At 38.0% G+C, this 15073-nt stretch overlaps 1 long non-coding RNA gene across 1 annotated transcript; it reads right to left on the bottom strand.

Moving 5' to 3' along the window:
• Nucleotides 1-9420: 9420 nt before the first annotated feature.
• Nucleotides 9421-12334, bottom strand: LOC104210123 (uncharacterized). The gene is made up of 2 exons (XR_706791.2): nucleotides 11922-12334; nucleotides 9421-9772 (listed from the first exon to the last, which is right to left on the bottom strand). It is a non-coding gene; the product is annotated as an uncharacterized lncRNA (long non-coding RNA).
• Nucleotides 12335-15073: the final 2739 nt, after the last annotated feature.

Genomic DNA, 15073 nt, shown 5'->3' with positions numbered 1-15073 from the left:
GATCAACTTGTCTTTGGACCTGGTGTTGGGTGAGTTGCTAGAATGCCAAACAAAATAACCACCTGCCTGGACTTGATGACAACATGCAAACTTGTTAGCGATTAAGAGCGTAATGCACTTAAGCAGTTAACCATTTCTATTATGCATTTGAACGGCTGCTTACGTTATCCCGGCTTTCACTAATTCCCATTTTGCAATTTCTTTCTCTCTTTTTTTCACTCCTGCTTTTCTTTGCTTGATTCTTGTTTTTATTCTTTTACTCTCTCATTTTTTCCCCTCTCTTGTTTTGTCATTGTTTCCTTCCCACAGTTTTTCTTGTTTTCTCTCTTCTTCTTTTTTCATTTCATGGTTATGATCGAATCCTATGAGAATTGCCTACGTATCATGACGCCGCATGAATCAGACCAAGCGTAGTTATGGGGATAAGTGTAAAATAAAAGAAAGATACATTTTTTTCATAAAATAAAAGTAAAACATGCTGGTTACAACAACTTCTCCTACAAAATTTAATCATAAAAACTAACAGACTCGAAAATGTAGACTAATAGACTCCAACAAAAAAATGAGAATACAAACTCGAAAATAGACTAACAGACTTTGGCAGAAATATGAAAATACAGACACGAATGAAAATCATGAATACATAAGTGCCTCAATTACTGCTCTAAGGGCCCGCATGACATCAGTCGGTCTCGCTGCGGGCCTATGCGCCATATCTTCTTGAAGGCTAAATAGGTCATCCATGATCTGTCGGACAAAAATCATAACGGAAGCGAAGAACATGGACCTGGTCATGTCTTCACATTCGTTGCACTTCATCACAATGTAGTCTGCAATGCCCCTAACCCTTTCTCTGATAATACCCTTCTCTTGTAGCAACCGCCCGATCTACTGAGACCTGGCCCCAAAACTTATTCGGCTGTATGATTTTGCTCTTGAAGCTGCTGCGGGTATTTTTCTAGCTACGACATCAGTGCATTGCAGTGTTCTCTTTCTACTTTGGAGCTCTTTGTTTGTTTGGCCCTTTCGTTCTCGAGGGTAGTTAGTTTTTTCTTCAAGTTGGTGGCTTCTCCCTCATACTTCCTTTTTAATTGCCGGACAAACTCTGTTTGTCCCTCTGCGTTCTTTGCTAATTGTGCCCGTGCTCTCGCCAGATTACCCTCGAATTTTTCCAAATCATCCTCGCACTCAACTATTTTCCTCCTAAGACCATTTATGAATCTTTCATCCTTTCGGCTCCTTTCCTGATTCTCAGCAGCTATCTTCATTTTTTGGAAGGGCCTTATTTTCTTGGGCCAATTTATTCTTCTCCCCTTCATCAGCAGTAGCCTGTACACTTTTATCAAATTTAAGATCTCGAATTTGCCCCTCCAATTTGCTTATTGTGGCTCTGTAGCTTGCCTCTTTTGCCAACCAATCACATTGCTCCTGCGCTCCATTAGTGAATTGTTGGACATAAGGCCTTTTGGCGGGCCGTTCGGGCTCTTGATGGACTTAAGACCTTTTACCATACCAAGTTGGGTAACTAGGCTCCAACTCGCCTCTGGACAGATCCCGTACTTAATTCTTTGGCTCTAGGAACCTACATTGATGCCAAATTCGACGCACCCTTTCTTCCGGGAGAGCAGCTTTGGGTCCCAGTTCGATGACTTGTCGACTCAAATCCTCATCATGCGGGATAGTCTGGTACTTGCCTAGCTGGCGTAGAACTCTGTACGGGGCATAAGGCTAAATGCTCCGGAGACCCATCAATAGAAGAAAACATACTTCGGCCGACATGTAAATGACTTCACTGACCGGGAGCCACCCGAATGTCCATCCAATCTTGCTTGCAGTCAGGGAGCTCAAATGTGCAAACCATGCTTCTGTACTATCCGGAAACTCATAGCCTCCACCCGGTTTTCATGTTTTTTGATGCATTTAAGACCGGTCATACCACAGTTCATGTACCCCGAATAGTGGCATAGGTGTTCCTCCATGTAGAGTTGTAGAAGCATATTGCATCCCCCAAAAAACTTTCTTCCTTCTCAGCAAACAGTTAGAGCTCGGTAAATCTCTGCCAAGATCATCGGTACAATGGTTCCATTAGCCTTTTTAGTCATGAAGTCGGTTATTCCCACAAGCCCCAATTCTATGTTTCCATCCTTTCTTGGGCAAATTAAAACGCCCAGGAATTCCACTGTAAAAGCTAGTCCCCGCCGAGCTTCCCACTTATCTTTGTTCCCCGAATGAGTAAGACTGGTATCTGGAATCTCAAAATCGCGGGGATTCCCGTAACGTCGGTATAAGAAGTAGAATGTGCAGAATCCCTCAGCCAAATTTCCATCTTTAACTTCCCGACTGATGCTTAGAAGATCCAGAAAATATGAGGAGTCACAGTTCTAGGTGCCACTGGGTATTGATTTCTGAGATTCCCACTAAAACCAGTATAGCCCGCTATTTCCTCAAGCGTATGGGTTAGCTCAAAATCAGCAAAATGGAACACATTATGCGTTGAGTCCCAAAAGGGTATCAAAGCCTCAATTATATCCTTCCTCGGCTTAATCTTCAGAAGACCAACAAGACCGCCCAAAGCTTTTATCACAGTATCTCGGCTGACTTCCCCTAAATCATTCCACCACATATGGAGTTCTAACGGGATTTCCTCGAGGACTGTGAAAGGTTCATTTTCAATCGTGCTCATCCTGCACATTTATTTAAAGTGATCGGTTAAAAGACCATGATTTACTTTGACTCAAAAGAAAATTACCAATTTCGAAAATTGCAATTTAAAATAAAACACTTTTGCGAATACAGCTCTTCAGACCCTCAGGAAAGAAGATTTGAGGGCTGTGTTTGCTAATCAACCAAAATTTGAAAAGGGACCTTAGGTGGCTATTCTTGCAAAAGCAGCCTTCTGGTGCCCTTTTGGGGAATTTGGATATTTTGTACAAGAACAACATTACCTAAATGATTTATGACAAAATAGCGACACTTCATATTTTTTTGGGTTATTTTTGTAAAAATGGAGTTGGACCCGATGAGGGTTGCCTACGTATCCCACATCCGATGAGAATCAAACTTGCGTAGTTCGGTCAATTTTGACGCAACAACAAAAAAGAAACATAAACATTTTGAAATAGCTCTTTTTTTTCGAAAACTTTCGGCAGAGTTTCGGGATATTTTGGACACCAGGTTTTTTTCACAGGCGGGTAATTTCCTCTCGCTCACCTCAATTTGGTTTTTCTCAATTTTTTCTCCCCTATTCTAGAAGCTGGTCAACATGCAATCCAAGTCAAATAAATGTGTACGTAGCAGGTAAAATGCATCAGGATGGTCTTTTGATTTCGGGTGCACCTGTCCTAGACGGACCCGACCCGTGTGTTGAGTCCCCAAAGTCAAATGCACGTGATGTAAACAAGCGTTCCTACTAGGGATACGACATGAGGCTATGTTATACTAGGTTTAAAAACCTGGGTTTATTTGTTCTAGACCTGGCTTACCCGAGCGGACAGCTCGAGCTGAGGGGGGGCAGCGAACCGGGAATACAAAAGCTTCACTGGCTTTGCAACTTGTCTGAACCTCGTTCTAAAATTGGGATATGACTCTAACAAAAGAGAAGCTACATGAAGTGCACCCTTCCCAGATGATTTAGAAGACTCAGAGAGAGGAGGGTTTCGTAACAATTTATATACAGTCCAAACAATAACAAAGCGGTAAAAAGCGGCAATTAGCACATTAGGCTCAAATAGATAAAAATTATATAATAAATAAAATCTAACTATAACAGTTATTCTAAGCTCGAATTTTAAACCCTGAACCAGAGATTCTGGGTTCAATCCCCAACAAAGTCGCCAGAGTTGTCACACCTCCTTTTTACTACCCCCGAAAAGGTATAAGGGAGTTTTTTCCAATTTAAGTGACAATCGAAATGGGATTATTTATATTATTCAGATTCGCCACCTGGGATAATTTATGGTGTCCCAAATCACCGGTTAAAAATCCCGAATCGAGGAAATTTGACTCTATTTATGGTCTGCGAACACATAAATCCAGGTAAGAAATTTTATTAACCTAGGAGAAGGTGTTAGGCATTTCCGAGTTCTGTGGTTCTAGCACGGTCGCTCAACTGTTATTATTGGCCTAATTATCTGATTTTAAAATACTTTTAAACCTATGTGCATTTTTAACTTTAAAAACCCGCTTTTATTTATTTAAGGAATTATTTCAAGGTTATTTAAACACATCGCAAGCCACACTACATGAAATGCACACGTAATTCACGACACGTTCTATTTAACCTTGTTGAAAATTAGAACCTGGTCACATGAAACGTACACCCGAATTTTAGTAAAAGCCGTGATAATTATATAATTAACGCGCCTAAAGAAAACTACGAAATTTGTTTTTTTTTTAATATCTAAATTATAACATTTGTGAGGGCCATAAGTGATTTAATGGGGATGGCATGCCTCAATCCATTCATTCTTTAAGAAAGTGGTACTCAATTAAAGTCATCTAAAGATGTTTGGATTCTTATCTAGATTAAAAATTCAATTTAAAGCTGTTCAACAAACCTACATGGGATAGTACACTTAAACAATTAAGTATTTGGGTCAGGTTTTGAGGCTTGCGATAAGCCTAGAAATGCCCAGAGGTCCTAAGAGGGAAATTGGGCTTGAAATGAGGCCAGAATCAAAGATGAATCAGTAGGAGGCCTTGGGGTTCAACTGGGCCAAACACGCAGCTCAGTTATTTTTTTAGACACATTCTTAACATGAGGCTCATTACAATCGGACTATGAGCATGCTTAACAAAACTCAACAATGAAATTAATTCGAACCTTGAGCCAAACTCCACATTGAATTCCCTTTATTACTGAATTAATCATAGAATTAAGAAAAACAAACTAATGTTTGGACTCCAAATTAAGCCCACAACAAAACCAATCCGGCTGGTCAGGGGCTGCTTCTTTTGGGTCAATGTTAGGCCCAACAGCCCCCTATAAATGCTTCAACGTTAAGGCCTTCTGAGCCTAACTAACTCAATGCAAACAGCCTAACCATTTTGAGCATCACAATAACTGAACTTGGCGACCTGCAATTAATAGTGACAGCCCAACAAAAGACAATGAATAGGTGGACATAGATTTAAATAAACTGGAGCAGAGTGGAAATAATCAAAACACATGCTTAATCTCCAAATTTACAATATTACTCATATGAAGCACAAGATATGATACTAACAGGAGGCCTTAACCCAGATTTATACAATGCATAAGCTTCATGAATGAATGCAAAACTAAACCAACAAATTCACTCCATATTGAAGGACTTGTCGAATGAGGCAAATCCTCTTGGAGAAACTGAAAGCCATAACAATAGACCAAACAGAATTAAATCAAGTGATCCCAATGTAGACTAAGACTAAAATCGGTACACATTTCCACATAAAATCAGATCCAAGTCCTGAAATTCATTTATACAATGACAATTCTTATAGTCTAGCATCATTTACATCTACTGATGTATGAAGCAGAACAGTGACTTAGAAACTAATTACTAAAAGAAACGAAATCATATCAGTCTTAAAACATGCATTGTTTTATTCACTTCATCTTCCAGGGATTCAAAGAGGTACCTGAATACAGGAAAACAAGAAAACCAAAATGTGTTTGAAAATCAGCTCGCAACGACAATACAATAATAGGTACGGCAGCAAAGAAAAGCAATGATCAACAGCTCAATCAGCTTCGATATCCAGATACATTAGAAGACCAGAAAATCCAAGAAAAACCAACTCCAAAAAACTTTTCAACCAAGGAAATCAAACCCCAAACTAGAGTAGTATTTTCTGAAGATTTTTCAGCTATTTCTATTTTTTGGATTCTTAATCCCTGCCCTAGGAATGAATGAAAAGAGCCTTTTATAGAAAGGTTCTAGGGCAGCAAAACCTGATTTTTTCATTCAGTATTACCTCTCTTGAATTCCCTCTTGTTCATTTCAGACCCTAAATTTTAAACATGTGTATTAAACCTCCCAATTCCTACCTTCCTAGAAACTTCCTAGATAGTTAGGGAAGATTCCTTCTACTCAATTCTCCTAACTACCCCTCAAAAGATTTGGTAATTACTTTAAACATACCATACGTTTGAAACAAACTGCCCCAATGCCTTTAGGCTTCTGCATTAACAAGCTACAACAGTCTCTTTTAGGCCTCTTGCACCAGCAAGTCCGATCCCAAATCTAGGCAAAACAATTTCACAAGGAATCCAGACTAACTAAATTCTGAACCCTACTAACATTTGACTTTCTAAAGAAGCAGAACCAAAAGAAAAAGAGTAAAAGGAAAGGAGAAACTTAACAAGTACTAACAATGAGACTAACTGTACTTCTTAACCTATTACTACCAAATAAATCGATTGAAAATTTATGCTTTCTAAACCTAACTGAGATAAAGAAAAACACAAGCATACCGACTAGATCGATGGCTCAAAGATGACATCCAGCGAGAAAACCTCACCCATGGTGTGAGCTGTAATACGAGCACTGGTCGGAATTTCTTCAATGGCTTGTGCTCTTTGTCACAGCCCTCAACACGGGTCAAGAACGAAAAAGAAACACAACTTGAAGTAGAGACACATCGGGGATCGTTATCCCGGAATTCGGCTGCCATGCATAAATTGAAACTTCAACCAATTAGACTTTCCCATCGAAACTAATTGATCTGCACATGTTCAACATCAAAGAGAGGACGGATTGGGAGGAAATTACCAAAAAAAAAAAAAAAGACGAGAAGGATTTTATTGTTGTTTTCAGATTTTTATTTCAAGGAAACTGAGTGATTTTTGGAAAGAAATAGAAATTGATTCGGTATGAGAGGACGATGGGGGTTATATGGTCAAGATTTGAAGGGGTTTGGAGAACAACCGCCACCACTGGCGATTTTCGGTTGGCGGCGAACGGTGGTGAGAGATAAGGGTGAAAGAGAAGATAGAATAGGAGTCCTAAGTTATTCTTGAGGGTATTCAGACATTTTTAAGTAAATGGGATGAAGCCTTCATGGCTGTTAAATAAGAGAAGATGCAGGGTTGGGATATCTTTTAAAACACTTGAACTCAAAACGACGTAGTATTGCCCTCATACTACGTCGTTTCAAGCATTTTAGAAGCTGAGGACTTAAATCGTGAAAGTGGGCCGGACCGGTAGACTGCACGTTTGGGCCTGGTTCTTTTGGAGAGAATCCAGGTGTAATTGGCCCAAATTCAACATCTTAAATTAAACTCTCTTATTAACTCCTACTTTTCCTTTTCTTTTGCTTTTTCTTTTCTTTTTCTTTCTTTTTCTTAATTAATAAAGATCCCAAATTGAACCCTAAATTAATCTAATATAAAATTAAACTAATTATTTATTATAAAAATATGAAAAATCATTTAGTCCTAAATCAAAAAGAAAAATTACTATTCTAAAATTAAAAGCTGAAAAATGTAAAAGTAAGCCAATTTTTGTGATTTTTAAATTTAATAAAGCAAATAATTAACTAATTAATACTAATAGTGTAAAAATAAAACTTAAATTCAATGCATGGTATTTTTGGCATTTTCATGATTTTAACAAAGATAAACATGCACAAAAATGCAAATAATTAGCACAAATTCTCACAAAATCCTACAAAATGGAAAAAATTATTTCTCTTGTATTTTATGGGAGTGACTCCTATAGGGCAAAAATCACGTGCTCATAGGTGGAAACTGAGAGGGAGAATTTCTCCTCCTCTGGGGATCTGCAGAAAGGGGCGAATAGTTATGCCCCAAATTCCCATGGTCCGGGGAGGAGGGACATCCTCCTCTTGGGTGTCTGCGGCCGGTGGGATGATGTAGCAGTTTGTGGTGATGAAGGTATGGCTGGCATAGAAGGAGAAGAAGCTGATGGAGCTGTGGGTTGAGAAGCAGCTATGGCAAAAGCAGTGCTAGTTATTGGTTGATCATCCCGATATCCAGCCTCACAGTATCGGGAGCAGCAACTGGGACTCGGAAGCAAGAAGTAACATCCTCCCCTATATCACACTCTTCCTAGAGCGCTTGGATGTCATCCTCGCTTGGTGTTATTAGCTCTTCAGATTGAGCATTCTGTTGAGCTGATGAAGGTCGTCATCTTTTCTATAGGGAAGCCCCTTCATCATCGTCTTCCCCATCGTCATCAATCACCACAGTGGTTGCGGTTAGTTTGGGCGCAGTGCTCTTCATCTTTTTACTTTTGCGTTCGGCCGAGGAGGAGCGTCGCCTTTTTGGTTGCTTGCTCTCTGGCCGGGGACTCCAAGAGGAATCACCTGCACCAAAAGCGGGTCCGATAGCGCCTGCCATACCTTCTTTTTCCGAGATAATAGGAAGTTTTTTCCAATTAAAATGACATTAATCATAATGTAATTATTATTTAATTTTAGAGTCGCCACTTTGGATAATTATATGGTGTCCCAAGTCACCGATTTATTTTAGATCCCAAATCGAAGAAAATTTACTATGTTTTAAAGTCTGTGAAACCAGAAGACCGAGTAAGGATTTCTGTTAACCTGGGAGAAGGTATTAAGCATTCCCAAATTTTGTAGTTTTAGCACGGTCGCTTTAATCATACCTGGCTTAATCAATTTGTTTAATTACTTAGTTTTAGAACCTATGTACTTTTACCTTTTACCGCTTTTAATTATGGCGTTTATGGATTTATCTTGAAAATGGATTACATGTGTGTAAATCCATTTTATTTTGGGCGTTAAAATCATGTCACGCGTACGTGTACACGATTAATCACGCTTTATTAATATTAGATTGTTTGGCCAAAGTTGCACGAATGCATACTTTGATTTATTTGGGGAGAATCATAATTATGTTACGCGAACGTATACATAATCACGACGATAGGTTAGCAAACTATGATGTTTACACATTTTAGTCCTAAATTGGAGATTATTGGAGACAAGCCTCAGAGTTATTGTGGACAAAACTCTAATGCAAAGCGAAAGTTCGAATCTTTAGCAAAAAAATGTTCGTAATTAATTGGATTCAGTTACTGATTAAACTATAACGTTATAGAATAGATGAACACGTTCTATAATTTCAAGTCAAGGACAAATTATGTTACTAGTGATGATTGAATGAAATTGATTACCAAATTTCTGCCTAACTTATTATTAAAACGTGGGCTAATAACTAGAATAGCATTGTGGGCTTAATTGTATTAGCATAGAACCTCTGATGAGCAAAGCAAACTGCATATAGATTTTAAGGCGAGGCCCAAATGTGCTAACCCCTCTTAAAAGCATCAGCACATGAAAATAGGCTCGAAATTGAGCCCAAGTAAATGGGAAAACTCCAATTGCCAACTGGAGATGGGGTATTTTCAAGTTGCCAGACACATTCCAACAAAATTGACTTGACATGCGCCAGGCTTATAAAGGATAACAAACGGACACTTTTTAAAAATGAATACACAATTTTACGAACCTTGAAAAATACAGTGCCAATTTGTAAGAATTACAAGTTTCAATTAATCTAACTACAATTCAGAATGACCACATGGATCCGGAAAATAGAGTAACAATGACAATTGGACTAGATAAGAGCTTTTGGCATTATTTAAATCAACACGTCACTGCACTGGAGTACACAAACACTTCTGGTGTTTCCTTCTTTTTTGCTAACTATTGGTTTAGCCAAATCAGTTAAGCAATCTGAATTAGAGCTATGTGTGCAGTCACCACCACTTCGCCTACTAACAGTATTTTCAGAGAGGCTCTCTAGCTGGCATACAAAAACAGCAGTCATTACTGACAAATTTTACAAATTAAACAACCATCTTATCAAGTGTTAGCTATCACAGCCCCTAATTCTAGCTGGTAACAACATATAAACTTCATGGCTAAAGATCAAATTGTGTAGGCGATTAATTTCATATAAATCTACAGATAACTTCAAATATACTGATTTTAATCATTGTTTAACATGATGCATGCAATAATTTAACTCATAACTCAAGGTTGTATCTCAAACAATACACAACTTGATGAATATCAGGCACATTCACAAAAGAAAATTGAAAATTGACAGAGCAAACAAACCATTTTATATTTCAAGCAAGCTGGAAATTACATTATTTGATCAAGAGTAATACCTTTGTAGGAGCCAAAACTAAAGAAACAGAAAATAAATCTCTGAACATGAGAAACAGCTAAAAGCAAGATTCCACCACAGTTTGATGAAAACTCAACACACAGCAACTAACATCAGTAAATCCCAGAAGAAGGCCTCAATTTCAGTCCAAAACTAACTTTAGCAAAATCAAGAATCAGTGGAAAGAAATGACAGAGTCTTAGAAGCAACCCCTGAATTTTAATTTTCCAAATTTGGAATTCACTTTGAATTCCAGAATTTTCTTTAGCTTTTGCTTCAGCAGAAGATTAAAAGAAATCTCTATGTGGTATATTTGTCTATCCCTTCAGAATGCAGAATGAATCCTATTATATAAGCTTTGTGTATGCTAGGGGTGTGCATTTCAATCGGTTTATCGATAAATCAAATCATTTATTTGTTATCGGTTTATCGATATCGGTTTATCGATTTGGATTTCGATTTCGAAATTTTTCTTATCGAGTTATCGATTTCGATTTCGATTTTGTCCTCTTCGATTATCGGTTAATCGATAAACCGATAAGATATACTAAAAAGACAAAAAAATATTTCTTTTTTTTACTTTTTATTTTTACCCTTATTCTATAATACCCTTTCCTTTATCCTAAGTCCCTAACCCTATTATTTCCTCTACCACATTTAAGGAATGATCATATTTAAAGATCAAGGGAATGAAGTTCAAATTAATGGAAAACAAAATTAGCCGTGATGATGTATTTTGTTTTGTTTTTTTTATACCGTTGGAGTGTTGGTGACATACATTTGATCCCTTACTTTAGTTTTGTTGCATGTGCTTGTTGACATAATTTTTATGTTATAAACGGTGTTCGTCTTATTTTAGCTTCTTTTTGTCCATATTAGTTAGGCGTGTTTATAGCGATATACTTTCCGTGGAATCCCGCAAATTTTCTTATTGGTGTAATCGATAACCGAATCGATAAGCCCCCAAAATCGATAAATCGAAATAGAAAAAATCGAAACCTTATTAAAACGATAACGATAAACATATGTACAAATCTATAATCGATAAGTAATTATCGATAAGGATCAAAATCGAATCGATAAATCGAATGCACACCCCTAGTGTATGCTATAAGAGAGAATGAGAGGGAGTCTAGGAAAAGAATATGCCAGCTCCTAAATTTTAGGGAAAATGACATCTTTTCAACTGAATTGGACAACTGTCCTCTTATTCTCAGATATTTTCCTATTTTTCATCATCTTATCTTAACAATTTTGGACAGCTGTCCTATTTCCAGAAGTTTGCAGATTTTTTCACCCTTTAAACTTCTGAAAATTCATTCTTTTAAACCCCAATTTTGGCCTAATTCTTTCATTTTATTGCACTTTAATCCCTTTCTAGAAGCTTCCCACATAACCAACTCAGATTCTCTATTGTGTTTTCCCAATTATCCCCCCCCCCCAAATTTTCTGGTAATTACAATTAGCTAACCAAAGAGAATTCACACAGATTAAGAATAAGGGGAAAGAACAAAAAATGCAGAGATCAAACCGTTTAAACAAAGATCTAATTAATTCAAAAATTGATTAAACTAATTTAACTTGTGCAATTAAACCTAATTATCGAGTAATTAAACCACTAATCATGCAACGAACTAGTAATCCAAACATGGTCATGACAGGTTATCAGTAAGTAACACGTTCTAAACTAAAAAAGAAGAAGCAGATTCATGCAATACCTAGACTAATTAAAATACAATGTCGCAACCAAAAAGAAGAGAGGGGAAAAAAGGCTAAATACCCAGTAGCGGATAGATGCTAGAATGTCGACCTCGAGCCGGTCAATCTCGACCTAAATCAGGTGTCTTCGGAGTGAGCCAAAACCAACATCAATCGATTGTTCTTGTTAAGAACAATCGATCGATGTAAGTTTTAGGTCAAAAGGGGTTCTGCTCGCTGAAGACAAAGAACAAAACAAAGTTTAGGTTTTCTGGGGATTTTAGATATGAAAATCGAGCAATCTTAGGGTGTTTTGGAGGAAATTAAAAGGGGATATGGGATGAGGAGGAGGTGGGGATTGTGGGGGTGAGGATTTGGGGTGGTTTGGAGTGGTGGCCGTCGATTAAGGAGGTGGGGGATTTAGGGGCGGCTAGGGTTTTCTTGAGAGAGAAGGGGGAGGATGGGAAATGAACGAGGTCTCTAGGGTTCTGGGGGGAGGGGGGAGGAGTAGGGTCCGACATTTATAAAGGGGAAGGTTATTAGTTCATGGCCGTTGGATCAAGGGAAAATCAAGGGGTGGGATTGTTTTGGTTAATGGGGGAAGCTGGACCGGATTATGGAGACTGGGCGTTGGGGCGAAATTTGGACCTTGCATGGATATTGGGCTGCCGAAATTCGTTTGGCCCAAATCTAAAAAGCAATTGACAAAAAATTGCACGGGCGCCCAAATTGGTCGCCCCCATTTAACCTATACCCATGTTTTTTAAAACTTTTAACTTATGCTTATTTCTTAAATAACTTCAGCCCCCCTTCTCCTCCTTCTTCTCCTCCTTCGTTTTCTTCTTCTTCTGAAATAAATAGCTGAAATATGCAAACAAGCAATTGACTGAGTTGTCAAGCAAAAAGACGATCATCCCGTTGCCTTTTTAAATATTAGTTCTTCTATTGTCTTCCTATAAATCTGTGTTGTAGAATCTGAAGATTTATAGCAATCACAAATTATGGATATTGCAAAAAGAGTAACTGTTGCACAGAAGAGAATAGTCAAAGGACCGGTTATCCATCCTAATTGTGATATGCTCCATGCAAGTGATAGGAATCACCATGTCTGAAGCACTCATAGTGCTGGGTACTACATTGTTTCTCCTATATTCTGCACTATAGAATTCTGATATAATGGATCCACCACCTTTGCTCATAAGCAAATCTTCAGTATTTGATTGGATAACTAAATTAGATGTACTATTTGATCTCTTCAGCCTAGTCTTAGCCTCATATGCAACAATGGAAGAAGCATTGTCAACATTAGATTATGAATTTCTAAAACTTCAGCTCTAGAGCTGAAGTTTTCCAGTTACAACACGAAAACTTTAGCTCTAGAGCTGAAGTTTCCCAGTTACTATACGAAAACTTCAGCTCTAGAGCTGAAGTTTCCCAATTACTACACTAGAGCTGAAGTTTCCCATTTACAAGACAAAAACTTCAGCTCTAGTATGTAATATTAATAGGTGGTAAAAAAAACTTCAGTTCTAGAGCTGAAGTTCCTGGAAACTTCAGCTCTAGTATGTAATATTAATAGGTGGTAAAAAAAACTTCAGCTCTAGAGCTGAAGTTTCCCATTTACAACACAAAAACTTCAGCTCTAGAGCTGAACTTCAGGCCCGGCTACTAGAATGCTGAAGTTTTGCGTGATTGTCTTTGCTACTTCAGCCCCGTATGCTGAAATTATGCGAAAAAGCGGGTACGCTTGTAATTTTTTTTGCAAAGCGGGTACAAGTTAAAATGTGGCACAAAAAACGGGTATAGATGCAAATTCCCCAAAAAGCAAGCCAATGTAATCTATTTCCTTCTTTATTAGGCTTTTTGCAAAATTAACCACTTCAAACTCAAATTCTAATTAAATCCAATTTTTACATAAATAACCTATTCAATCTAATTTACCTAATCGTTAATTAACATTGAAAAATATGATGCAAGAATGTCTTTGGAATTTTATATTTTAGTAATACAATTAATATGCGATTAGATGCTAAAAATGTAATTAAAGTCTAAAACGTAAAAGATGAAAGATAAAAATATTTTTGACTTTTTATTCATGATTTTAAATGCTTATAACTATGCTAAAAATGCAGGTAAATGCCATAAAAATACAAATAACAAAAATAGAGAAAACTCTTTAATAATTCTATAAATCTTAAAAAAATTAATTAGAAAAAACCATTTTTGGGAATTTAGGAGCGTCTTTATGCAAGACAAAAATTAGGTGCTTACAGCGCCCGTGTGGGTGTAACCTCGCCTCCTCTGTGGGATCAGCCAAAACGTCCTCCTCGAGGACGGTAACAGATCCCTGTGGAAGATCTGAATTCAACGGAAAAAGAAGTTTGTCAATTTTCTTATATATGAGGTAAAAACAAGATTAGTTCGAGAATCAACTTACCATACTTTTTGGCTTTCCACCTATATTTAAGGGCCAGTTCTTTCCACCGGCGGGTCTCAGGCGTGGTAATATCCAAAATCTTCTCGACTCACTGGTCCAAGCCTTCAACCTTGGTGGTGTCCACCAAGTTGCTGAAATAGTGAAAAGAGAAGGATCAGTAATAACATAAAATAACCTTTAATCAGAGAAAAGATAGACATTGAACTTACGTGTATGAGTCCATAACTTAGGGAAATATGGAGTTGTGGCCGGGATGATGTCCCTGGTGGCAACTACAATGAACCGCTCCATCCATCCATGGCCGTTATCATCATCCATGCTGGTAAGCAAGGCATGATGACCACGTTTGCTAAAGTTTATTACTCCCACAGGAAAAATCTTGGGGGAGTAAAGGTTCAGCATGTGGGCCAAGGAGAGGTCTTCCCCCGTCTCCTGGCATAGTTGCTATAGACAGGCTACCGTCCGCCACACAGAGGGGTTCACCTGTGCCAAACAGACTTAATACCTGTAGGAGAACTCCAAGATTACGGGGTCAAGTCCCCCACTCAATGAGAATGACCTCAAAGTGAAGGGGTACATGACAACTACGGTACTCCTTTACAACAGAAATACTAGAAGGACGGATGGAAGAAGGGTACACACTAACAACCCATGTGTATAAGTTAGTAGAAGGAAACTTCTCATCAAAATCCTTGGCTGTACTGAGCCTTTTGGGATGATGCTGCTCACAGTAGGAGGGCAACATCATTGGTGCTTTCTTTGCTTTTTAGAGAGCTTGATTTCTTGGAGGAGGAGTC

This window comes from Nicotiana sylvestris, chromosome 12 (genome assembly GCF_000393655.2).
Source record: "Nicotiana sylvestris chromosome 12, ASM39365v2, whole genome shotgun sequence".
Lineage (NCBI taxonomy): Eukaryota > Viridiplantae > Streptophyta > Magnoliopsida > Solanales > Solanaceae > Nicotiana > Nicotiana sylvestris.
This window is presented reverse-complemented; position numbering and strand designations above follow the sequence as displayed.